Raw genomic sequence first — 26,901 nt, 5'->3', positions numbered from 1 at the left:
TTTGAGGAGGTAACAAGCAGGATAGTTAAAAGGGAACCAGTAGCTGTTATATATTAGAATTTCCAAAAGGTGTTCACTAGGTGATGGCCTAATGGCATTGTTGGGGGAATGTTAAGCCAGAAACCTAGGCAAGGCTCTGAGGACCCAGGTTCAAATCCTGCCACAGCAGCTGGTGGAGTTTGAATTCAATGGGGAAAAAAAAAACTCTGGAATCAAGAGTCTAATGTTGACAATGGATCAGTTATTAATTGTCAGGAAAAATCCATTTGGTTCATTAATGCCTTTTAGGGAAGTAAACTGCCATCCCTACCTGGTCTGGCCTACATGTGACTCCAGACCTGCAACAATGTGGTTGACTCTTACATGCCCTCTGGGAAATTAGGGATGGGCAATAAATGTTGGCCTAGCCAGTGACACCTTCATCCCATGAATGACTGAAAAGCAAGGTACTTCATGTAAGATATTTAATAAGAGCCCCTGGTGTTAATGATTGTACATTTGCATGGCTAGGTGATTGACTCATAGAAAACAGCGAGTTGGGATAAGGGATATTTTCGGGATGGCAACCTGTAACTCATGGAGTGCCACAGGGATCAGAGCTGGGGTCACAATAATTGACCTTATATTAATGACTTGGACAAAAAAAGTGAATGTTTGCAGATGACACAAAAGTAGTTGGGAAGGTAAGTGGTGAGAATGAGCACAAAGGGTTTGCAGGGAAGCTAACAAGTGAAATGCGTCGGAAAAACTTCGCAAAAAGAGAATAATGGGGGAAATGAAAGATTGTGCACTTTGGTAGGAAGATTAGTGGAGCTGAATATTATTTAAATGAAGAAAGAGTGCAAAAAAAAACTGCAGCACAGAAGGATTTGGGTTTCGTTATGAATGAATCACAAAAAGCTAACATACAAGTTCAACAGATAATAGGGAAGGCAAATGAAATGTTAGCCTTTATTTCAAAAGGGGAGGGGAATAAATACAGGTAAGCCCGGCTAAACGGATATGTAGTTAAAGTCACAGTAGTTCCAAAGAATTATTGTCTCGTTAGAGAGAAATGGCTGTTGTGCTTTATCCTGAGCATCATCATGCCCCAGGTGAGGATCAAGGTCAAGAATGGGGGACCTTCGTGGTGAACGCAGTTGGTACAGGAATTGAGCTTGTGCTATTGTTGTAAGTCCACATTATCACCAGGGGTCCAGCCAACTGAACTAACCAATCCCAGACAGCTAAAAAAAACAAGATACTCATTAGACATTTAGAATACAAGGCACTGGCTAAACCACATCTAGAATACTGAGGCAGTTTTGGTCCCCTTATCTATCTAGCTTTCAGAACCATTGCCTTATACAACAGTAAATATATGAAACAGAAAGATAAATTGACATTGGAAGTCAGACACAGTAATGCATTGCATAGTGATCAGTGTTCCCTCTAATTTTCTTCCAGGTTGCATGGGCCTTTGGGCCCCTGCACGGTAGTGACTTCTAGAATTGGAAGTCAGCACCTTGAACAGTGGGCCAACAGAAATAGATAGCTTCTTGAAAAGTAAGAGGATCAAGGGTTATGAGGAGAAAGTAGGAGAATGGGATTGAGAAACATATTAGCTACGATTGAATGGTGCAGCAGTCTCGATGGGTCAAACGGCCTAACGTTCCTATGTCTTATGGTGTTATGTTGCCTCCCAAACTCAGTCAGGGATCACAGGGAATACTGAAATTAGGAAAAAACAGTCTGGTCTGTTTTAGGGCTCAGTGGATGGGATGGCACACTGTTGGGGTAAAATTGAGGAATCCTATCTCTTTATCCCTCTCGTCTTCAATATATCGCACACAATCATTTTTTACTGTTGACTGCAGCTGGCTGTTCAAAGTGAGAAATGCAGAAATGCCACATTAATGTTTCATATCCTGATTAAATCTATGTTTGATGAATCTAAGTTTGTCTAGTGAGATTTGGTCCATATAAAATTGAAAGATCCCAAGCATAGTTCTCAGCCTATACTGAATTATCTGATTCCCAGTTGAGGCTCCTTCATACTGTGATGTAAGAAGGGGAACATTTGACAGGACTCCCACTGATCAATATGATCGAGTCTCTTTTCTGGGAACTCATATATGAACATCAGGTGAGAACAGGAACATGCTCACCTTTGATGCTCCTATGGTTAAATTCCTTGAATGTTGCCAAAGCTTTTCATTTTGCACTTAAGAACCATCACAAGAATTCCAAATTTCAAACCATTTACAACAATTTACTCAGCAGGAGAAAAGAGTATTGATTGATTGGCAAGTCAATTCAGTTTACAAAGACTTTGACATTCAGTAAACAAAAGCCTCCCCAAGTTCCAGATAATTCAGAAGTGGTGCAAGGCTTGCACAAGTTCCTTTTTATGCAGACAGCTGGCCATGTGTATTGCTATGAGTAATCCCTATGTAAGGGTCCCCAGCTCATCATGATTTCAAATGGTATAACTCCAAATGATAATGCCTGCCTTGACTTTATACACCTCAGACAGGTTCTCTCCCAAACTTAAACATAAAAAGACAAAATGTGGATGCTGCAAATCAGAGACAAAAACACAAATTGCTGGGAAAACTCAGGAAGTCTGGCAGCATCTGTGGAAAGAAAGCTAAGTTAATGTTTCAACTCCATTGACCCTTCTTCAAAACACCTCTCAACCTTTTCTGTTCTAAGGAAAACAACCCCAGCCTATCTAGTCTCTCTCTACATGGCTGAAAGTGTGCAGCCCAGGCAACATGTCGAAACTCCTCTGGGCTAGTAAGAGTAAATGAGACAAATGATGAACTTAGTAAATTATTGCTCGCACTCATTGCCAAGGCTCACATTTCAAAATTGATTACTTCAGTGAGATTTTTGAGGATGATTGATGTCTATGGAACATCTCACAGCAAGGATTTACCATCCTGACTTTTTATCGCCACTATTGCTGCATCAAAATTCTGGAATTCACATGGACTGAAAGCATCTCACCACCATCTTCTCAAGGCAGTTAGGGATGGGCTATAAATGTTGGCCTGGCCAGTGACCCCACATCCCATGAGTGAGCAAGTGGTCATATGAATTAATAAATAAGTAAATAAAGGTGGGAGAAAGGAAATTGTTGAAAGTAAAATGAATCTGAATTCACTCAAAAGCACAATCTAAGAACATCCAATCTAGGGCACAATTTGATGTATTAAGATTTGAACTCAAGTTTACATTTTCTTCTTTTTAAAAATCCTTTCTTTGCACAGTCTCCAATTATTTGCCTAAGTATATCACAGCTAACGTTCTCAACACAATTTAGTTAACATGGTGATCTGGAAAACTAAAATACCTCTTCTGACATTCTTCACCAGATGTTACCTCATGTCCTCAGTCATTACTGAAGTGTCAGATTGCTGCCAGGGGATGGACTTTTGGTTACTGTTTGGTGCTGGGGCAATTTATGTATTCTAATACCTAGGTCTGGTCTCCAGATGCGAGTGCAGTAAAAATAAACAACAAATTCTGATATTATATTGTAACAGTCAGTATCTGAACCAGAAGTATAGATAAATATCTTTGCTTTGATCCTTCATCTTGTCTCTAGTAAAATCTACCAGGCTATAGTACAAGCAGAGAAAGCATTCAGGAAGGGTGGCATTGTGGCTCAGCAGTTAGCACTGCTGCCTCACAGCACTAGGAACCTGGGTTTGATTCCACCCGCGGGTGACTGTCTGCATGGAGTTTGCACATTCTCCCTGTGTCTGCGTGGGTTCCCTTCGGGTACCCCGGTTTCCTCCCACAGTCCAAAGATGTGTAGGGTAGGTGGATTGGCCATGCTAAATTGCCTATAATGTTCAGGGATGTGTCAACTAGGGGGATGGGTCTGGGTGGGATTCACTGAGGGTCAGTGTGGACTTGTTGGGCCGAAGGGCCTGTTTCCACACTGTAGGGATTCTATGAAGCTCAATGTTATATTCCTAGGCCTTATGGAGGCAGGCGGGTGAGTAGATTCACATTGCTCGCCAGTAGGCTGGTTTTCTGCCACCACCCCACTACCATACCCATCACTTCACCAAAGATCCTTAGAAAACATCTTCTAAATCCAGAACCACTTCCATTTGGAAGGAACAGGACTGCAGATACACTGAAATAGGACCAGCTAAAAGTTCACTTCCAAGCTTCTCACCATCCTGACTTGGAAATATCTCTCCATTTCCTTCACTGCCGCTGGGTCAAAATCCTGGAACTCCATCCCACAGGGCATTGTGGGTCAACCTGCAGCAGGTGGACTGCTACGGTTCAAGAAGGCAGCTCACCACCACCTTCTCAAGGGCAACTAGGGATGGGCAAGAAATGCCAGTCAGCTGGTGATGCCTATGTACCGTGAATTAAAATAAAAAAAAACTTGAGGCAGGTAGATAATTTAGCTCGCTCGTTGCCTCTTGAGGCCCATTGATGGAGGCTGACTAGAATTCTCCTCCAGTCTGCCTCTGTGCCCCCCTGGTGGCATCAGGGAAGAGGGCAGCTACCGGGAGATGGCAGGATGAGGCACCACTACTCCAGGCAGGCTTAGAGACCACCGGTATCTGCCTGATTTCAGCTTAGTTTCAGGTCGTCATGTTCAGAGTTCATGTCTGATCTCTAACCTTTCCCATCTCCACCAGGGAGTAAGAGCTTTATTCTTAATTTTAGATCAGAGAAAAGCATAACTAGGTGACTTTTTCCCTACATCTGACTTCATCCCTCCACTGGAGCCTGATGGCAGGATCCTGAATCCAGCAACTATTTACTTGTGCTGCAAGAATCCTGTCACAAGAATCCTGCTCCTCTGATGCTGCTTGGCCTGCTGTGTTCATCCAGCTCTACACCTTGTTATTTCAGACTCCAGCATCGGCAGTTCCTGCTATCCCTCCTGTTACATCTATTGTTTTATGAGAAAGCTCTGAGTTTCTGTCTCCAATCTGTGCAACATTTTGTTTAGAATAGACCATGGAGACATTGGTCCAGTGTACCTTGAATTTAACAAAATGAAAACTGGGCCGGAATCTCACTCTTCTGAAAATGTGACATCAGAAGGAGATAAGATCAGTTGCAATGGACCCTATGGTGAGATTGCCAGTTTAGCGTTGATTACAAAGGTTCTCACATGATGAGTAGTCACTTGTATGAGATGCTGGAGGGGGGCTATCACCTGTGGAACCACAGCCCAGCAAGGGGTCAAAGCTTTCAGAAGAGGAGGAACAAAAAAGAGACATTAAGTGAAAAAGTAGGTTTTCATGTGGATCTTGATAATACTTCAAGGTCCTTGTTAATGAAAAGGACCATACAGCAGAATCCATTTTGTTAAGGGTTATATTTTTTAGCAGGACTCTCAGTATATCTGTCAGTCAGTGTGCAACATAATAGCAGAACTTTTGGCCTATCAGAGGGTGACGTATCAAAGGTGTATCTGAATCCGAAGTGGCCAAGGACAATAGATTACATTAAAACATTTTTAACCAAATGTTTGCATTAGGGGTTTAGAGGAAGTAAAACAGCTTCCATTGAATTCAGATTGAATCTGATTGTGCAGTAGCAGGGGCTTACTGGAACAGCCACAAACAATGATGCTTCTAGATAGGCTTTTATCAGTGTGTCAGCACTCAATGCAAAGGATTATAGTTTTTACGGGTACCTCATGCAAATTTACATTAATTCAATACTTCCTGGTTAGTCTAACAAGACCTGTGAATCAAAATCTCAGGTGGGTGGGGAATCTCCAGTATGTGGCGCACATAAAATGATCTCAAAATTATTCTTTAGAAAATTGTTTATTGTTTTTTATACATACACACAATAGAAACCTACCCTACGGTCCTTTAAGAAGTAGCAGATCCACTCTAAAAATCGCTATAAACCAACTGATTATTTTACAGCCAAAAGCTGGGAGATTATTAAGATAATTACACTGTGGTAACATCACTGGACTAAATAATCCAGAGACCCAGACTAATGCCTAGAAATATGTGCTCAAATCCTACCACTGTAGCTGGCAGAACTTAAATTCAATTAATAAAACCTGGAATATAAACCCAGTGTTAGCATGTAGTAAAAAATATACCTGACTCGCTCCCACCCTTACCTTCACACTCTGGCCAACTTGCGACTCCAGATCCAAATAATTTGGTTGAATTCTAATTGCCCTCTGACATCAGTTCAAAAACAATTAGGACAGGCAGAAAATGCTGGTTTGAGCAGCAATGCCCACATTCCATGAAAAAGATTGAGGGCAAAATAATGAAAAAGTACAATGGATCCTTACATTGCAAATGTGAAGAAAAGTATGGTTATGGACCAAAATTATCCAACCTTAGCTCACATATTTTGGGTTGTTAGATTTTGCAATTTGTTTTTTCCTGTTTTCTCTTTCTTTCTTTCATGAATGCAATAACACAACGCAGTGCAGGAGATAGGTTGGCATTTGTATAGTGCCTTTCACAACCTCTGAAAATCCCAAATGCTTTCCTGCCAATGAATGTTGGCATTGTTGTAATGTAGAAAGCAAAAAACAACCAATGTGCACACAGCAAACTCCTACAAACAGTGATGGGATAATGACAAATAGTCTGCTTTTAATGATATTGATTGAGTGATAAGTCGCTGCCAGTACACTGTTCTTTCTCAAAATAGTGTCATGCAATTCTTTCGTATAGAGACCAAGCTTTTACTTAACGTCTCGTTCAAAAGACAGTGGCTCCACCAGAGCAGTACTTCCTCAGCCTTGACTAGAGCGACAATCTAAGTACTTGTGCACAAGCCTTTTGTATCCCATCACCACATCACCCCTTATTTACACATGAACAGTACGTGGACTCTGATCAGCCAGCTCAGAGCCAGTCCCCAGAGTGAGTGGAATCTCTGAGATGCTTGTTTATATCTAACAGCCCAAACTTCCTGAATGGCCCAGGTTAGCAACCCCAATCAAGGATCTCATACTCAAGGAGATCCACATGGCCAATCTCATTCCAATCACTACAGATTTGAACCAATAACTTCCGGACTCACAGGTGAGACAACAAAATTGATTGGATGTCAGTAGCATGACTGTGATTTATCCAAAAAAAATTTCTCCTGCTTCTGTAAGCTTGGATAAGAAACCACTTTGCTAGGCGTGCAGCATAACCAACCTGAATCTCATCTTCACTTTAAACCCAGCACCTCTCCTTAGCAGCACTCTGGGAGACATCTACAGTTCTTGAAGAAGGACCACAGCCACCTTCACAAAGTGATGGTTAATAAATTAGTGTACATGAGACCCCCTAACTAAAAGCAAGGCAGCAATCATTGCAGCTGACACTTTCTTCTACGGCTTCAGGTCAGTGAGGTCAATTTTAGAAGTAACGTTCAGGTAAAATCAACTGGCACTGAATCTAGTCTGAGACTGTTTTGATATCTGTACCTTGGAGCCTCAATGGATAGCTCAAACATTGGGTTTGACAAGTATGTCTTATTGACTGAGCAGATAAAGATGAAAAATAATTTACGGCATTGACAGTCTGACGCTCATCACCATTTATTCTTGGCTTGTTTGTCAGACATTTATGCTGAGATCATAGACGTTGGAAGGAAACCACGCAAATTGAGACTTAAACCTGAGCTTTCAAAAACAGATACCCCTTGTAGCCTTTAACCTTTTCACTCTTCCAGCAGATTACAGATGGTGCTTGATGCAGCAGAAACTCTGTACTGTTAGGCTATGTGAATGGAATTCAAAACTAAATATAGACTGGATAAGATAGTGCCGATGAAGTGATTTAACATTTGTGGACCTGCAACGTAAACAGTTCCTTATTAAATGATTATACTCAGATATAACTGGCAACTAATATAAATTAATATCTTCCTGATAGACATATTTAACTCAATTGATTACTCAGATTTATGCTTTAGAAAAGCTAGACTCTAACATTTATGTCAGAGGAATTCTCAAACAATTTGATCAGTACTGTTGCTCAACCATAACTTGAGTGCTATGTCTAGTTCTGGTGACAAGCAAGGAGGTCAAGCACAGCAGGTAGTACAGAAGAGTCACAGGGCTGATCATGCGTGGTGCTAAAATATCTGACTATCCAGAGAGATGACCAGGACAAGGAATTTAACAAGCAATGACATTGCAAAAAAAGCAAAATAGAAAACCAAGATCCAAATGAATAAACAGAGAATATAAAACTAAGAGTTTAACTAACAATTAAAATGGATTCCCAGGAAGAGTAATCGAGGTAAAAACCCTGGAAATGCCCAATTCTGAGGAAGGGTCACATGACCAGAAATGTTCACTCTGACCTCTCTCCACAGATGCTGCCAGACCTGCTGAGCTTTTCCAGCAATTTCCATTTTTTTTCTGATTTACAGCATCTGCAGTTCTGCCGGTTTTTATAAGGTAGAAACTCTGGCTGTATTTAAGAAATGTTTGGATCCTGCAAGGCAGTAAGGTCAAGATCTAACTGAATGGATGAATTTAGCTAGGTTAAATGGCCTTCCTCATCTATAACTATCCTGTGAATTTGTTGAAATGGCTCACTACATTCTGCATTTTATATTGAGGAGTTAGTGGGATCATTTAAGACCATAAGACCATAAGACATAGGAGCAGAAATTAGGCTATTTGGCCCATCGAGTCTGCTCTGCCATTCAATCATGGCTGATAAGTTCTTCAACCCCATTCTCCCGCTTTCTCCCCGTAACCCTTGATCCCCTTGCTAATCAAGAACCTATCTATTTCAGTCTTAAATGTGCCTCATATGCCTCACCAGAACAATATGATCTAACAAGCACTGTTAATGAGAATGTACTTTTTATCTGTTTCCCTTCTAACTTCTCTCCAGCTCTTAAAGATCTGACTCATGCTGAGGTGTGGTTCCATTCAAAACACCCAAGTAGCCTTGTTTCACCTGTGTTATTGGCAAACTATTCAAACAAAAGCAGCTAAGCTTGATCATATCCTCATTTGAAATCTATGAACATGTTTTTGCTTGCACTGGTGTCTGCCTTATGATGAGCAGCTAAGATAGTGGCTGATTTTTTTTTTTTACCTTTCTTACATCCTGAGGCTCTATATGGTAATCATCCCATCTGTTATCAGCTGCCTCAACATAAACTGGGAATTCAACCAGGCTTATTCCAGATTATCAGCATTTGCAGCATTTTACTTTTGTATTCAGTGTTTAATTTACCACCACTTCTCTTCCAGGAATGCCCACCTTAAGGAAGTTATTTCATCTCTCCAACAGGATTTAAGGTCTGTCTGAAGGTTACAGACCCTGGATCAAGAACTCTGATTCTCTCTTCATATATGCTAGCTTGACCTGGCATTTTCTATTTATCTCAGGGACTTTGCTAGTCGGGAATAGTTAAATTGCAACCGAAAAAACTGCGGATGCTGTAAATCAGAAAACAAGAACAGAAATTTCTGGAAAAGCTTAGCAGGTCCACTGAACTTTTCTAGCAATTTCTGTTTTTGTTAGTTAAATTGCACCTTCGTTTGACCACCAATTGATTTTTTTTGGAAAATCATGTATACATTCTGGCTGGAGAAGCATTTGTTTAGTTTGTCTCATCTGTGCAGACTGACACTCCATGTTGGAGCCCATACGCAGTTCCTTGTATACTGTAAACATACAGCTGACCTTCAAACCTATATGATCTCTGCACTCCCCAGTATTGCCTGATGTAAAGTAAATGCACCATGGGGTAAAACTGAGGGCTGGGTAGAGTCTGTACTTCAAAGAGAGAAAGAAACACCTCAATGCACTTTGCAATACAATGAAATGCTTTGAAATTCAGTGGAGATTGCTACTTTGAAAAATGTGGCTGCTATTATGCATGAATTAAAATTGCGTGAAAAGGCAAAGGACTTCTTAATTTCATTTTAGGTGGTGTTGAATGAAAGAGAAATGTTTACCAATAAATTGGGAGAAACTTTCTTTTAAATAGAGCTACAAGATTTTTAATCATAGAATCCCTACAGAGTAGAAGCAGACAATTTGGCCTAAGTCCACACTAACCCTCTGGAGAGCATCCCACCCAAATGCATACCCACCCCCATTTTATCCCTGTAACCCTGCATTCCCATGGCTAATCCACCTAGCCTGCACATCCCTCGACATGATGGGCAATTTAACCTGCCCAATCCACTTAACCTACACATCTTTGGACTGTGGGATGAAACTGGAGATCCTGGAGGAAACCCACACAGACACGGGGAAAACATGCAAACTACACGCAGATAGTTGCCCGAGCGTGGAATTGAACCCGGGTCCCTGGCGCTGTGAGGCACAGTGCTAACCACTGAGATGACATTTGGTTCCAAGCTGGAGAGCTTCAGTCTCATGTAAGGCTCCACTCACAGCTGACTTCTCTTCTTTATTTCAACCCTATGAGCATTGAAAATCCAAACTCGCAGTCACATTTTGTAATAGCAGCATGAATCTGGCTTGTGAAAATTGTAGCGTTGTTCCTAGTATTTGTGTTGATTTTTGTCATGCATGTCGGAGCCAATGTGGTTGTACGACATCACACGTGCGATGGGTTGAGGGTTCTGGCCCTTTCCATCGCAAAGCTTTAGCCATGGTGTTGGGCATCAGCGAAATTTTCAACCAGCTCACAGATTGTGTGGAGGACTGACACTGACCACCAGGTAACACACAGTGTAAACCCTATAATACACAGCCAGTTTAGAATTTATTCATCCATTAGAAGTGGATGCCATTGGCTAGTCCATCTCTATTGGTCAATCCCTAATTGTCCTTGAGGCAGCGTTTCCTCTCATTTCTTTTCTTCAGCACAAACATGCACTGTAAAGACATCCGGTCAGTTTTGCAATCCGTGTCAACATGCAGATCACCGTGCAAGGAATGTCAGAGCAGCTGTGAGCACACGCAGCTGTGCAGCTTAGAGAATGTATTGCTTTGAGCTGCTGTTGGATCAGCTGTCTTTTTGAACCTTAAGGGTTAGGAACGTCCACTGTGCTATGGGAATAGATTTCCAGGATTTTGATCCAGTGGCACTGATGGAACAGCAAAACATAGTTCCAAGTCAGAGTGGTTTATCACCTGGAGAGAAGCCTGCAGGTGGTGGTGTTTTCATTCAACATGGGCCCTTTCCTTCCAGGTGGTGGAGGGTGTGTGTTTGGAAGGTTCTGTCGAAGGAATCTCGTGTGTTTGGAAGGAACCTTGATGAGTTACTGCAGTGCACCTTGTAAATGGCACACACTGCTGGTATTGTGCTGCAATGGTGAATGGAATGAATATTGAAGCTGGTTACTGCAGTGTCCGTTAAGCAGGCTGCTTTTCCTGGATGTTGTTGAGCCTCTTAACTGATGTTAGAGCTGCACTCATTCAAGGTGCCTGTTTAGGCACCTTCTGGAAATGCTGCAGTGGTGTAGGCATATCCCTAGCTCTGTCAGGAAGGGAGTTCCAGGAGTTTGACCCAGTGACAGTGAAGGAGTGATGATATGTTTCCAAATGAGGAAGGTGCATAACTTGGAGGGAAATCACAGGGACACCCTTGTCCTTCGAGGTGACAGAGGTCATGGGTTTGGAAAATGTGAATATTGCTAGTGTGGCTGGAATTTATCTCCAAACCTGGTTGCCCAGGTTTGATGTAACTGAATGGCATGCTAGGCCTAATTTAGAGTGACAGTAACAGAATCACACTGGTGTGGGTGTGGGTGTTTAGCCTAGACAAGATAAAGACTCTGGCCATCTTTCCCGAAAAGGAAGTCAATTGATGCCAGCATTTAATTTCCTAATTTTTAGTTGCATTCTATTAATGTTTCCTAGATTACCAATTTTAATGGAACAACCATAGCACCTTGCAGTGTGGTATCAAATCCAATACAGTAGGATGTAATAAAGCATGTGCTCTTAATGTTTCTGAAGAAGGGTCCCGACCCAAAACGTCAACTTTTCTGCTCCTCCGATGCTGCCTGGCCTGCTGTGTTCCTCCATCTCCACACTGTATTACCTCTGACTCCAGCATCTGCAGTTCTTGATATCTCTGCTCTTAATGTCTGTTCAATAGACCCTGCTAGAAAGTGTGTGGATTCAGAATTGAGCTTTACTGTAATGTTGAATACAAAACATTATCACCCACTGCCAATACTCCCCTATCTAAATTCCTGCATGGTGAATGGCCACTGGGATGATGAACCCAGAGAGTAATCAACAATGGTTCCAGGAACAGAAGGGATGAATCTGGGAAAAATGTTTGAAAAGAAATAATAGATCTAAACATGAGATCAGTGCTCTAAGTTGACAATTGGTGCTTTCAACACAACTCAATTAGAGATAGTCAGCTAGTCATAGAGGAAATCAAGAAATCAAGAGGAAAGGTGTTGCACTGGTATGCAATCTGTGTGCAATATTAACTCACCAACACTAAGGCAAGGAAGAAAGGTAATGAACTCTTTTCATCACTGTGGACAGTCATTAAAATCTTGAAATTTTTGTCTTGAACATACGTTAGCAAAGGATTTCAATAACACTGAATCACAGAGCACATTCTACTGACTAACAAAACAACCAATAGAATGATGGAAGGCAGCCAACAGAATGAGTAAATGTTATTTGCTGAGGGGCCCATTTACAGCAAAGAAATTAGATTATCTCTATCAGGAGGTTAACTACATCTATCATGTGCATTCAATATTAATTCAAATATTTTACCCTCCAACTTATACAAACCACTGAAAGTATGAACTGTTCTTGGCAATTGGTTATTGTTTGAGTGTAAGTCTAATAATCAACTGCTTGTTCTAGTAGTTCAGCATCTGCTTCAACCAACATGAGTGAGACACACGAGCACACATACACACACACGCACACATATACACACATTCTATCTACTTCACTAGACTAGCTAATCTATCATGACAATGTTCACTCTAAGCTATACAACCATACAGAGGGTCCCCATATGCCATTTGATGTTCAGACACATTGATCCACAGTTCCAGAAGTCACTGCCATGAACAGGCCTCAGAGGTCTGCACGGTAGCAGGAAAAATAAAGGAATGTAAATCACCAGTCAAAATCTGAACACAAGACCTTCTCATCCATAAATGGCAATATTACTGCAATACACTTTGTAGAAAACAACATGAGTATTGCCCATGATTTCTTGCAGTCCAAAGGAGAACCTCATGAGCCAACCCCAGTATATGGTCCATCTCGTATCTGACTCAAGTCTTAGGTAAATATAGGAAATAGGAGCAAGTGTAGATCATAAGACCCCTCGAACCGGTTTCATAATTCAATACAATCGTGGAAGATCTTCATCGCCAACTCCACTTTCCTTCCAATTCCCCATCTCCCTTGATTCCCTGAGAATTTAGAAAACTATCAAAGCCTCATCAATTGTGCCAGAAATAAAAACAGAAAATGCTGGAGAAACTCAGCAGCTCCGGCAGCTTCTGTGGAGAAAGGAAGAGAGTTAACGTTTTGAGTTCAATCATCACTAATTTTGCTGCTGTCACCACAGGTGTTGCCAGAGCTGCTAGGTCACTCCTGCACTTTCTATTTTTATTTCAGATCTCCAACATCCACAGCATTTTGCTCTCAGATGATGCCTGACTATCAATTAACTTTTAGGTGCCATCTCAGTGCGAATCTTCAATTTCATGACGTTAATTTGATAAAGGCCACTAAACAATAATTGATGATGGCCTGCCACTCCAAAACACTACCATGTTCCCTGGCCAACATCTTTGCCTCAGGCCTACTGCAGTGCTTCAGTGAAAATCAGCACAAGCTGGAAGAACACAATCTCATTTTTCCTTTGGGGACCCAATATCAAGTTCAATAATTTTAATACCTGAACACTTTTTTCTGTGTCCTTTACCCACCCGACACCCCAAACCCTGTCATGATATGGACTGCTTTCAACACAGGCAACCCACTTTCATCTAATCATTGTCCACATTATCAGCTTTTCCCCTTCTCTGGTTTAATATCAGCCATCACTTTCTCCCCTAACTGTCGTTCTGTCTCTATGGGATCCATCTCCAACTATCCATTCACTCCTTTCCCAAACCCACTCCCTGTCATCAGCACAAATACTACCTTTTCCTAACTACTGTGAGTTCTGAAGAAGGGCCACTGGACTAAAAATGTTAACTCTGCTTTCCCTCCACAGATGCTGCCAGACCTACTGAGTTTCTCCAACAAATCTTGTTTTTGTTTCAAACAGTTATCGACTTTGACTGTCTGAAAGTCATTGCACATAAATAATGTGTTGCATGGGGTCTTTAAGAAGGCTCATTTTCCTACCTTTGGCTCATTTTTTTGTATATTTTCAGCAAAACATTTGGTGTTCTGAATCAAATGACCAATTATCAACTAGTCAGTTAAAGGTAGTTATGCTAGAAAGCTATGAAATATATGGCCTCACATGTTTTCATTCCCATTGGCAATGAATGGTGAGTTTTGGGGTCCTTATCCACACCACAGCTGGATACATTTCACATCAATAGAAGCTTTATTAATGGTGAAAGCAAGTTGCCTTTCAGTTGATAAACCCTTCTAATGGAAACCATATTTTTCGCATTCCCTCCATTAAATGGCCCAGCATACTGCCACTCATGGCAAATGAAGCTTTGTTGAGAGACTTTCATAACAAGGGGTCAGAATACAACATGTGACATATTTATTCCTATCACCACATTTATACACCAGAAACATTTATATCATAGCATTGTACATTAGAAATTGAGTGACAGCGATCCAACGAAACCTATACCACAATATCAAACTGTTATCATCTACTGTATTAACCTGACTCCACCATCAATATCACCTTATCAGTGCTTGCAATACTAAAACAACCCCTCCCAAAATGACACCCATTTGCAGTTTGTACTGATATGGTCTCATTTTCAGCATTAACGTGTCATGATCTTCAACTGCAATACATCATCTCCTGTAAGCACCAGTCTGCGACAGGTCACCATCAGTTGAAACCATGACACATGGCTGATGTCACCCTGTATCTTGCTTTAAAAAACAGATCCTTTTGCTTTAATAGTCACGTTTTAAGAGCAACCCTGACCAGCGGTTGAGATTCCACTGCTGAACATTAACCAGTTTAGCATTTCAATGCAGTGCTGAGGGAGAGTTTCAATGTCAAATGAAATGCTGTAACAAGATCCAATCTGTTTGTGCAGTTGGGCATAGAAGATTCAATCATTCTATTTAAAGAGGAACCAGCAGTTCTCGTGATGTCCTGTGTACAATCCCACCCCTGTCCGACATTAACTTCAAAACAGTTATCTTGTCAGATACAGTTTGTACAACCTTGCTGTTGTAAACTGGTTCCCACATTCACCACTTTCACAACAGTGCCTGCATCTAGAGTGTAAATCGTTGATTTAATTTTAAAAAATGTTCTTGGGATTTGGAAAACACAGAAAGACCAAATTCACTGCTCAGCCCTGGGTGTCCGGTGAAGAATATGGAGTCATAGAGTCATAGAGATGCACAGCATGGAAACCCTTCAGTCCAATTTGTCCATGCCTTCTACTTGAAATGCTATCGTTCTTGTGATGATTGAGCTCTCAGGATGTTGCTCCGTCAGAATTCCAAGACCCTGACCCAATGATAATAAAGGATCAAGAATGTATGTCCAAGTCTGAAAGGCAAATTGATTTGGAGGGGAATTTGCATGCATTGATGTCCTTATAACATTCCTGCTTTTGATGGTGGAGGTCATAAAGTTGAACACACTGCTATGGTCCTCTGGTGCATTGCTGCAGTACATCCTGAAGATTGTACATTCTACAGCCACACCACACAGTGGTGAAGGGAGTAAATATTGAGTCTAGTGACAGGGACACGAATCATGTAAGCTCCTCTTTCTTCGGTGGTGTGTGACCTTCTCAGGTGTTTTTGCAGTGGGACCTATCCAGATAAATGTTGGTCATTTCATCACAATTCTTACATATGCCTTGTAAATAGTGGAGGTAATTCGAGCACCACTGTGATGGGGCATCCAACTTCAACAATCTTCATGTAGTCCCAGTATAAGTCCAATGCAGCTTCTCACCAATAATGACCCAATGTTAGTGGGGAATGCCATCCAATGTCAATAGAAGATAATTGGGCATTTTCTTGTTAGAAATGATCATTTATGTAGTATGGATGTTGCCTGCCAACTATCAGCCCAATTCTGGATGTTACCTAGGTTCTATTGTGAATGAGTATGGGATTCTTCACTTTCAAAGCAGTTGTGGATAATGCTGAGCACTGCAGAATTGTCAGAAAGAGTTCCTCTTTCATTTCCCTTTTAGCTTTTGCAACTTGGTTGAAACTACTGGATATTGCAATGGTAATCAGTCGTTCCTCACAGTACATTATAACCCACTTACAATACACAGTTGGTGTGTGTTAGAAATGATCTTGCATAATTCATCAACATGTGAAGCACATTGTCCATTGGCCCTTGATCTCTGATCTTCTAGCATTTCCAACTAAGGCTGTCTTGAAAGAAAAACATACAAGTTAAGCTGTTTTTAGTAGATTATTCGGTAAATGTGTTACCAAATAAAATACAGAACAAGGAGTTGCAGATTCTATATTGAGCTAGTTGACCTCAACATGGTTACTTCAGAGATTTCTGCTTTGAAAAGTTTACTGTAGGTGGAGGGTACGTTTATAAATGTTATTGTCTAAAACTCAACAATTGTTTATATTTTTGACAAACAACATTTTGAACCCAAAATTTGCTTTCTGAATTTTGTCAGAATAATCAATGAGAATTGGAATTTCTTGCATTTTTCTGAGCTTTGACCTTGGGCCAGTACAGTTCAGTATTGTGCACCTGCGCCTCCGGCTTTCAGGACCTTTCATTTAGTTGGAAAGAGTTTTGGATATTGAAGTTGCAGGAGTTGGACTGGAGTCTGACTTCAACTGCTGAAATACTGAATATGCTAAAAAGGTTATAACATCATGGCAGGCAGTTTTAACATTTGCAGGGATGCCAATATTTTCTAGTAAATAAACTCTCCGGTCATCAGTTCCTTGGCTGCTTCATTTAAACATGTAGTGCCCATCCTCCCTGCTAGACTCAAAACTTTCATGATCAGCTCTCCCCTGAACTGCACAAGGTGCTGTAGGCAGCCATCTGGGAGGAATATGGTTGCGTTGGAAGTGTAAACATTGACCAGACTTCAATGGAAATCCCTACAGTTGATAGCTTAGTCTATAGAAGTCTAGAATGGCAGAAATGCGCTTGACAGGGTAGATACTGAGAGTTTGAGACAGAATTTTAATTAGTAAGGGAATCAAGGGTGATGGGGAAAGCACTGGAAAGCGAAATTGCGGATTATCAAATTAGCCATGATTTCATTGAATGATGGAACAGACTTGATGGGCTGAATGGCCTATTTCTGCTATTACATCTTATAGTCTATTGGTACAGTACCAAACATGAAAATGTAGCCTTTCTTACATAGGAACAAAGGAACAAGAGTAGGCCGTTCAGCCCCTCAAGCCTGTTCTGCTTGATCTGTGGCCTAACCCCATATCCTTTGGTCCATATCCCTTAATACCTTTGCTGAGCAAAAATGTGCCTATCTCAGATTTAAAATTAATGATGATCCAGCATCCAACGTCATTTGTGAAGAAAGTCCCAAACATCTTCCATCCTTTGTCTATAGAAGTGCTTCCTAACCTCTCTCCTGACTGGTCTGGCCCCAAATCTTGGACTATGTTTCCTGGTTCTAGAATCCCCAAACAGTGGAAATAGTTTATCCATCTTTTTCTGCTTATATCTTGAATACTTTGATGAGATCACCTTGTAACCTTCTAAATTTTGCAGAAAATAGGCCTAATTTTTATAATCTATCCTCATAACTTAACCCCTGAAGTCTAGATATCATTTTTGCAAACCTATGTTGTACTCCCTCCACGGCTGATATGTCCTTCCTAAGGTATCGTTCCCAGATCTGCTTGCAGTACTCCAGTAGGGTCTAACCAGGGTTTTGTATAGATGCAGCATAACTTCTGAATTCTTGTGCTCCAGTGCTCTGGATATAAAGGCTAGCATTCCATTAGCTTTCTTGATTATTTTCTGCACCTGTTTGTGACATTTTAAAGAGCTTCGCACCCGAATCCCCAAGTCTCTTTGGACATCCTCTGCATTTAACCTCGTACCATCTAGAAAGGAACCCAATCCATCCTTTTTCTATCCAACACATTGAACTCAATCTGTCACAGTTTTGCCCATTCATGAGTCATGTCAATATCACTCTGCAATTTAATGCTAACATCTATACCGTCTGTAATGCCACCTAACTTTGTCTTATCTGCAAATTTAGCTATATGACTTTCTGTGCTGTTATCCAAGTCATTAGCAAATAATGTAAATAACTGAGGCCCTACCACAGAACCTTGTGGAACATTACTGGGCACATCCTGCCAATTTGAGTAGGTACCCATTATCCTACATTCTGTTGTCTGCCACTCAATCAGTTTCCCAGCCATGTCAGTAGCCTGCCCTCAGTTCCATGGGCTTCCATTTTAGTTAACATTCTCTTATATGAAACTTTATCAAATGCCTTCTGGAAGTACATATAAGCAAGATCCATAGATATTCATATATCCATTACAAACCCACTGACTCCCACAGCCACGTGGGCTATACATCCTCACACGCCACTTCCTGTAAGGACTACAACATTCTCCAACATGTATATTCAGATGAGGCCAACTTCGACAAGGGAGACTCCGAAATGTCCACCTTCTTCCTCAACCGAGGTTTCCCCAGCTCCGTTGTCGACAGGGCCCTCAACCAGGTTCGACACATCTACCGCACTTCCGCCCTCACCCCTTCTCTTCTGTCCCTCAACAGTGATAGGGTTCCCCTTATCCTCACCTACCATCCCACCAGCATCCACATCCAGAAGATCATCAGACGCCATTTCCGCCACCTCCAGCAAGATGCCACCACCAGACACATATTCCCCTCCCCTCCCTTGTCTGCCTTCCGCAGGGACCGTTCCCTCCGGGACACCCTGGTCCACACTTTCTTCACCCCCAACACCTCCCCACAGTCCCTGTAATCGGTGAAGGTGCAACACCTGCCCATTTACCTCCTCCCTCCCCAGTATCCAAGGGGCCCAAACATACCTTTCAGGTGATGCAAGACTTCACCTGCACTTCCCAGAATCTAGTCTACTGTATTCGCTGCTCACAATGTGGTCTCCTCTACACTGGGGAAACAAAGCGTAGACTTAGCAACCGCTTTGCAGAACATCTACATTCTGTTTGCAAAAAAGACCCTGAACTACCTGTTGCCTGCCACTTCAATGCACCACCCTGCTCCCTGGCAAACGTCTCTGTCTCTGGTTTGCTGCAGTGTTCCAGTGAAGTCCAACGCAAGCTGGAGGAACAACACCTCATTTTCCACTTGGGAACTCTACAGCCCTCCGGACTCAATATTGAGTTCAATAATTTTAGGGCCTAAACTCTCCCATGTCCCAGCCCCCACACCACACACCAGGCCTTGTTACCACATAGCCTGCCATTACACACCCCCTGTTGTTAGTCACTAACAGTCCCCATTAACAACTATTTACCCTCCCAGACTGATCATTAGCAACTCCTTTGTCTGTCCAACTGTCTTTCTCTCTCTTTGGGCTCTATCCTATCGTTTACTCCCTACCCCACCCACCTCCCTATTTTCTGCATATAAACTGACGTTTTCCCAGCCACCATCAGTTCTGAGGAAGGGTCACCGGACCCAAAATGTTAACTCTGTTTTGTCCTTCACAGATGCTGCCAGACCTGCTGAGCTTTTCCAGCAACTTTGTTTTTGATCCATAGATATTCCCCGTCCACTGCATTTTCAATATGGCTGATAAAATATTCTATCAGGTGTATAATAGCCACTGTTTCTTGTCAATGAGTTGAAGTTAGATTAAAATAGAATACTCTAAGTAGTTTTAATCTTTGAGAATGATGCCTTTTTTTTGCTCCATTGGGAAGCACGTCTAAGAGACAGATCAGAGAGGTAAGTTTGGATAACCTTTTCAATTCATTCATTGGTTGTGGCCTTTGTTGACTAGGCTAGCATTTTGTTGCCCATTTATAATGCCCTTGAGAAGGTGATTTTGAGCCATCACCTTGAACCTCTGTAGTCCATGCAATGTAGGTACACCAGCAGTGCCGATAGGATGTGAGTTCCAAGATTTTAGCCCAGTGACAGTGACGCAATGGTGCTATTGTTGCAGCTGAGGATGGTGAGTGGCTTGAATGGGGGTGGAGTTCCCATATATCTGCTGCCCATTTCCTTCAATGTGGTAGAGGTCACAATCAATGTTACCACTAAGTTGCATGAGCTTCTCCGACATTCCAAACATGGCCATTGGCACGCTGACTTGAATCGCAGTATTGACTTCCAGTTCTGATAGGGGGGTTAAATATTGATGGTGGTAAATAGGATGTTAACAAGTGGGCTGCTTTGTCCTTGATGGTGTTGAGCTTCTTGAAGTTATTGGAACTGCACCCATCCAGGCAAGTGATGGGTATTCCATCCTAGCTTCTGCCTTATAGATAGTGGACAGGTTATGGGGAGTTTGGAAGTGAGTTGCTCACTGCAGAATTCCCCGCCTCCAACCTGCTGTCATGACCCCAGTATTTACATGGTTCCCAGAGTCTACAGGGTTTGGTCCAGCATCAGTTCCTGGTCAATGATAACCCCCAGGCTGTTGACAGTGGGGATTCAGTGATGGTAATACCATTGAATGTCAAAGGCAGATGGTTAGCATCTCTATTTTTGGAGATCAACATTGCCTGGCACTTGTGGGGTGTAAATGTTACTTGCCACTTCGCAGCCCAAGTCTGACAGTGTGTCCAGGTCTTGCTGCACATAGACATAGACTGCTTCAGCATCAGAGGAGACACAAAAGTTATGCAAGCATCAGTGAATAACTCTACTGCTGACCTTATGATGGACAGAAATTCACTGATGCTGAGGAACTTCTGCATTTAGTCACATTATAGGTATCTACAATCCTCCTTGGATCAATTTTTGCTTTGAAAAGCAGCACTAAAATGCTAGGAGAGCACCCTCAATTGATTAAACTATGAATATCTTTGAAAGGTACAAATGCCACAGATTTTCTGACAAAAAGGAATGGTTTCTGCATTAGAGTGTCTAACAGATTCTGAGAGCTGCAATCAGATAAGGACTGCACAACTTGCTCAAGCAAACTGGTAACTTATTATTTAGACTATATACATAACTACAGTTGAACTGGACTTCAGTTGAACCTTCTACCATCATGTCCCAGTCCCATGTGATCTGGCATCATCTGAGATCACAAATGATGCATATAGCCATGGACCTATCTTCTATAATTGCCCAATGCAACATTTCCAAAGAGGGATCTCATTACTGGTAGGACACCTGTGGATTAAAAGCATGATCAAAAATTGACCAATACAAAAAAAAGACACCCTACACTGTTAAAGTAATCCTTTAATCCATAGTAATCCTTTAATTCTTCTAATGTTATAAGTGCTTTAGTTTACCAAAATCCACAGGTTTCTGCCTGCCAATTTTGACAAATGGAAATTCAGGAACTGCAAATGTTTTCCAAGAAAAGCATCTGGATGGGTACATGAATAGGAAGGGTTTAAAGGGATATGAACCTAATGCTGACAAATGGGACTAGATTTATATATGATGTTTGGTCGGCATGGACAAGTTGGACTGAAGGGTTTATTTCCGTGCTGTACATGTGTATGAGTCAATGACTCTATAATAGCTCATGCACACATCAGTCTCTATTGGGAGCATTGCTTCATTGAATCATTATGGTCACATCAGATTCTAAATAACTCTGCGGCAATATCCCTTTAGGAGTTTTTCTTTGTACCAGAATAAGTGTGTGTCAATGTTGGATATACCTGCAGCTTAAGTTATGAGTGGCTGATGCCCCACTGTATTGCATTGTAACTCAGAGTTTCCAGTTGGTAGCTTTTATTTAAAATAACAATAAGGTCAGCAAATTAAGGCAAGATCATTATTTTTAATGCTGTTTAGCAACTTTTGTTAGTTTCACTCAATTGGTATGTATTCCTGGAATCTCGCAGAATTAACAATTGAACTGCTGGAAGTTGCTGAGAGCAAGAGAAAAAAATCAGCCTTGCACCAACCCTGGTCTGAAATTTTGGGCTGTATGTAGACTGTTTGATTGGATGCATGATTGGAGCTGGTGGCCAAATCATGAAGCCTCCAGGAATAATGTGCTGAGAGAAATGTTTTCCTCTACTTATAGAAATATGAAAGCCAGCAATAGTTTCCACAACCCCATTAGACCTTTAGTTCATTTTTTGTGGAGTGTGCCTGTACTGGAACAGAAACTAAAACTGCCAAAGCAAAGTGACAGTTTCTGACTATGTTTTAAATAAAATGAGTTCTGTTTAACTGTTATCCATGCCCATTTTGTTAAGTGACTTTATGAAAAAGAAAGCAGCTATCAGCCTTTCTAGGAATGTCCATATACCTTCTGGTGTAGTTCTATCTACAGCAGTCTCTGTTAATTATTGTTTATCATGTTGCTAAGGAAACCACATGCTTCAGAATCAAAGAACAATCCATTAAAACAACAACAGAAATTGCTGGAGAACCTCAGCGGGTCTGGCAGCATCTGTGAAGAGAAAGCAGAGTTAATGTTTCAGATCCAGTGACCCTTCTTCAAAACAATTTCTCAAATCTACTGGGATGGTGTGCAGGAATTGTCTTTTATTAAGTGTTAAAGAGATTTTGATAATTGGAAAGGAAGACCAGAAGACCGAGTAATGTTTAATATGTGCCAGACCGATCTGTTAAACAATAATCAGAGTTGCACACAGACTCGTTTTGTTCTTTCTTGTCTTCCAGATTATTTATTACTTTTTGATCAAATGTTGAATTTGTGGTTGTAGTTTGGGTTGCAGTTTGTTTGCAGGATGCGGTTAGTAGTTCCAGTAGAAGCTTCTACACTGTCTTTAGTGGGTAATTATACTACATGATGTGGAACTTTTATAACGTGGACAGGAACATCCTAAGTTTAATCAAGATGTATATTTTGTTCAGTGAGTTGAGTCACAATAGTGGTTAGAGTACAACTCACCAGAGTGTTCTTAGTCTGCAGAATTAGAATAACCAGTCAGAGTTTCTATTACTGATCACTGTTCCAGCTTGAGTTTGTATGGCTGGACATTGAAAGAGGACAGGGTTGAGCTCATATGCTGTGTCATAGAAAAGACTTGCATTTTTATAGAGCCTTTTGCAACCTCACAGTGTCTTAAAGTGCTTTATATTACCAATGAAGTAATCTCTGTTGTGGTATTAGAAACATTGCAGTCTTTACAAACAGCAAACTTCAACAATTTCATTCTCACCACCTGCTTATAATTGCATTGATTAAGAGATAGTGGAGATAATAGCCCTGCTCTCTTTTTGAATGATGGTACCTCAGGCCTGAGAGAACAGAGAGAGCATTGGTTTAATGTTTCATTTGAAAGACACCTCTCATAGTGTAGTATGCCATCAGTAATGCATTGGAGCTTCAAACGAAGTTTGTCGACTTGGGTCTCTGGAGTTGGACACCGAAGTACTGATATGGAGTGTCTAGGTAAACATCCATTTGCGCAGCAGGTTATCTGAGCATTCTGACCTGGCATAAGCCAGTGCCTTCAAAAGGGAAAGCCAGGAAGGGAACATGTTTTGGTTAATTGTCAGATCTCAATAATTCACACTCCAGTTCTACATGTAGGAGAGTTGAGGAAAATTTGAGTTCTTACTACAAATGTTGAGTTTGTTTCATTATAACCCCATATGTGACCTGCCTTTCATCACAAATAAATGCATTACACTCTTAGCTGACCCAGAAACAGGCATGGAAAAGCACACTTCAATTTACCGGTAATTCATGTCACTTATTTTCAGTTTTGTAACTCAATGCAATTTTTTCCTTTAAATGAGCATATTTGTCAATATGTGCTGAACGGAAAGAAAAGCTGCTTCTTTATTTTTGTTTTCTGCCACCTTGTGATGCCACTTCCAAAGAATGTGGACTGGGACCAGAACCCAATTTGGAACACCAGCACTGAACATCTCTCAGTGACATAACACTGGCACAGAGGGTCAAATGTGTTAATAATTATTTAATCTCCCCAGCTACAAGAACCCTTAAGATTTTGAAATTACGTGGTGATATGCATGTAGTTTATCCCTCTGCAGAGAATTGCTTATATGGTAGAGTCAACTTGAAAGACAGTCATCGTGAGACTCAATCTGTAAAGAGTACTTTTTTAAAATGAGGATGTGCATTGACCTAAACCGTACTTACTGTGTACTATAGTTCTCACCATACAATAACCACATCCACACTCCACACATAGGACTTCCCACACTGCCAGTTAACTTAAACTACTGTTAAATGTGGTCACTCAGCCCTATTGATCCTCACGCCTTCTGGTTACCAACTGGACTGGCTGCAAAACAGGATTCCTACTTACTGCTGAACACTTCAGGGATTGGGAAATAATTATGCATAATGGAAGGATTCTTATTTTGTTGCATAGCCAAACAGCATGAGTACCCAGACTTGGGGAAAGAAAAATCAATATTTTTTCTCCTATTCACTCACCCCAAAGGGTTAATTAAAAAGGGGGCGGGCGGAAGAAACAAATAAGTAAATTGTAGTGGGCGTTTCTTGGAAGCTTCATAGCTTTAGCACAAACTAACAACAAAAGATGTAAATGCAAATTGTCTGAACTCATAAAGCTGACCACAACAGCTGTGCATGAATTCAATTGAACATGACAAGTCAAGGTACAAACATTTTGCAAGCACCTTCCTTGAAACTCCTCAATTTGCTCTTGTGCTGTTTGTATTAGGAAATCAAAAGTAAAACTTAACTTTATTCCCTGTGTGTTCAAATGAATAAGGCAATACCACTTGCCATAATTTCTTTGCTCTTTATAATTGTAGGCTGTCACGAAATATAACGCTTTCTCACATACTGGTGATTGCACATATATTGACAAGGTACAGCCAACATTTCAGGTCCGGTGATCCTTCCTCAGAACTGAGGAAGGATCACCGGACCCAAAACATTAACTCTGATTGTTTTCTTCACAGATGCTGTCAGATCTACTGAGCTTTTCCAGCAACTTCTCTTTTTGTTCCTGATTTACAGCGTCCGCAGTTCTTTCGGTTTTTATTTGACAAAGTACAGTTGGTCTGGTCACTTGGATACAGCAGCTTTTGGTAAGTTGTGAGTATAATTGTCTGCAATCCAAAACATTACCTCAGTCAATTTATTTTCAACATGAGCCCCCATTAATTTGCAGCATGATTTAGGCTGCTCCAGTGAGTTAGTGAGAAGCATCAGCTACAAATCCACTAAAAGGGTAAAGTTGCCATAGTTCCATTGCGCTGCTTTTTCAAGAGCAGGTAAAAGAGACAACTTGTGGCAGGTTTAACATGAGGGTCACCATGACGAGGTTGAGAACGTAGGACAATCATGATAACATCAACCAGTGTGGGAACTGAACTCACACAGTTGACAGCACTCTGCTTTGCAAACAACCCAGTCAGCTAGGAGCTAGCAAGAACTGCAGATGCTAGAGTCAGAGACAAAAGAATGTGGAACTGAAGGAGCATAGCAGGTCAGGCAGCATCAGAGCAGTAGGAAAGTTCTGAAGAAGGGTCCCGACCTGAAACGTCGACTTTCCTACTCCTCTGATGTTGCCTGACCTGCTGTTAACTCTGTCAGCTAACTGACCCACACTATAATGTCAATGAAAAGCTTCAGATGCAGTTACAGGAGTGGACTTTACAAATTTTACCCTCATGGTGTAAATGAAGCTTGAATGCAGTGTCAGGGGATGACTTTGCACCGAAATAAAGAATACTGAGATGGTTCTCCTTTCACTTCAGCTCAGCCAAAACCAAGTCACTATTTCTATTCACCCCATAGGAAACATGATAAGTGCACAGAACAGTGTGTTAAAACTATAGTGGTGCAGCTAAAACTGGCTGATTTAATTTATCCTCTAATTAAACCACTGGGTGCAGTTGATGCCTGTGCTATTTTGGCCTAAGAAAAGAGTTCTTTAAAGTGGGGAACAATACATCAGTGCTTTTTACTCTCATGGTGGACTGGCTTATAGAATTACTTTCCACAAAACAGTTTGGAGCCTCATCGTGGATGAATGTGGATCATGATTTTTTTCTATCTTAGCTGCACATTTACTGCACCTAAGGAGCTGTGTGCAGCACTTTGTGGCAAGAAAAGAAAGTGGGAGTAAGGTTAGCAATCATCAACCTCTTCACAAAGCTGGAGTTCATGAGGTTACATGCCAAAATTCACATTGCTGTTCTGAACTCGTACAAACCAAGGGGACAAGCAAGGCAAGTGCTCTACGCAATTCTGAAGGCTACTGTTTTCCCCCTGAAAATAAATTAATAAATGCTGCTTGTTTTGCGAAGCATCGGATCATATACTTAACTTTCGTCGCCTTAGGTTCTGTCATTTTGATATGGAGGTAGACATTCTTTTATGCATTTTCTCTGTTTTCTGCTATATTACTTTTCTTTTGATTTTAGAAACTTGCTGCAAACAACGTACTATGTGTGCAGTGCCCTCTGGATTAATGAATGAGTTTTATATCCTAAATTTAATACTACTCTTAATTTGATTCAAGTTTTGCATCATTCAAAGCCAATGCATTTTATAGTAATGGTCCCTGAACAATCAATTTGAGTGTGAGCATTTACAGAAATCCACTTAACAGCAATGCTTCAATGAAGCAAAACCAGCTAGAACAAGTCTGAAGCAGTTAATTAGAAGTGCAGAGACTATAAGCTGTAAACTGCTGAGGG

This window comes from Rhincodon typus, chromosome 29, assembly GCF_021869965.1.
Source record: "Rhincodon typus isolate 14 chromosome 29, sRhiTyp1.1, whole genome shotgun sequence".
Classification (NCBI taxonomy): domain Eukaryota; kingdom Metazoa; phylum Chordata; class Chondrichthyes; order Orectolobiformes; family Rhincodontidae; genus Rhincodon; species Rhincodon typus.
The sequence above is the reverse complement of the archived record's forward strand: the minus strand, read 5'-3'. Positions refer to the sequence as shown.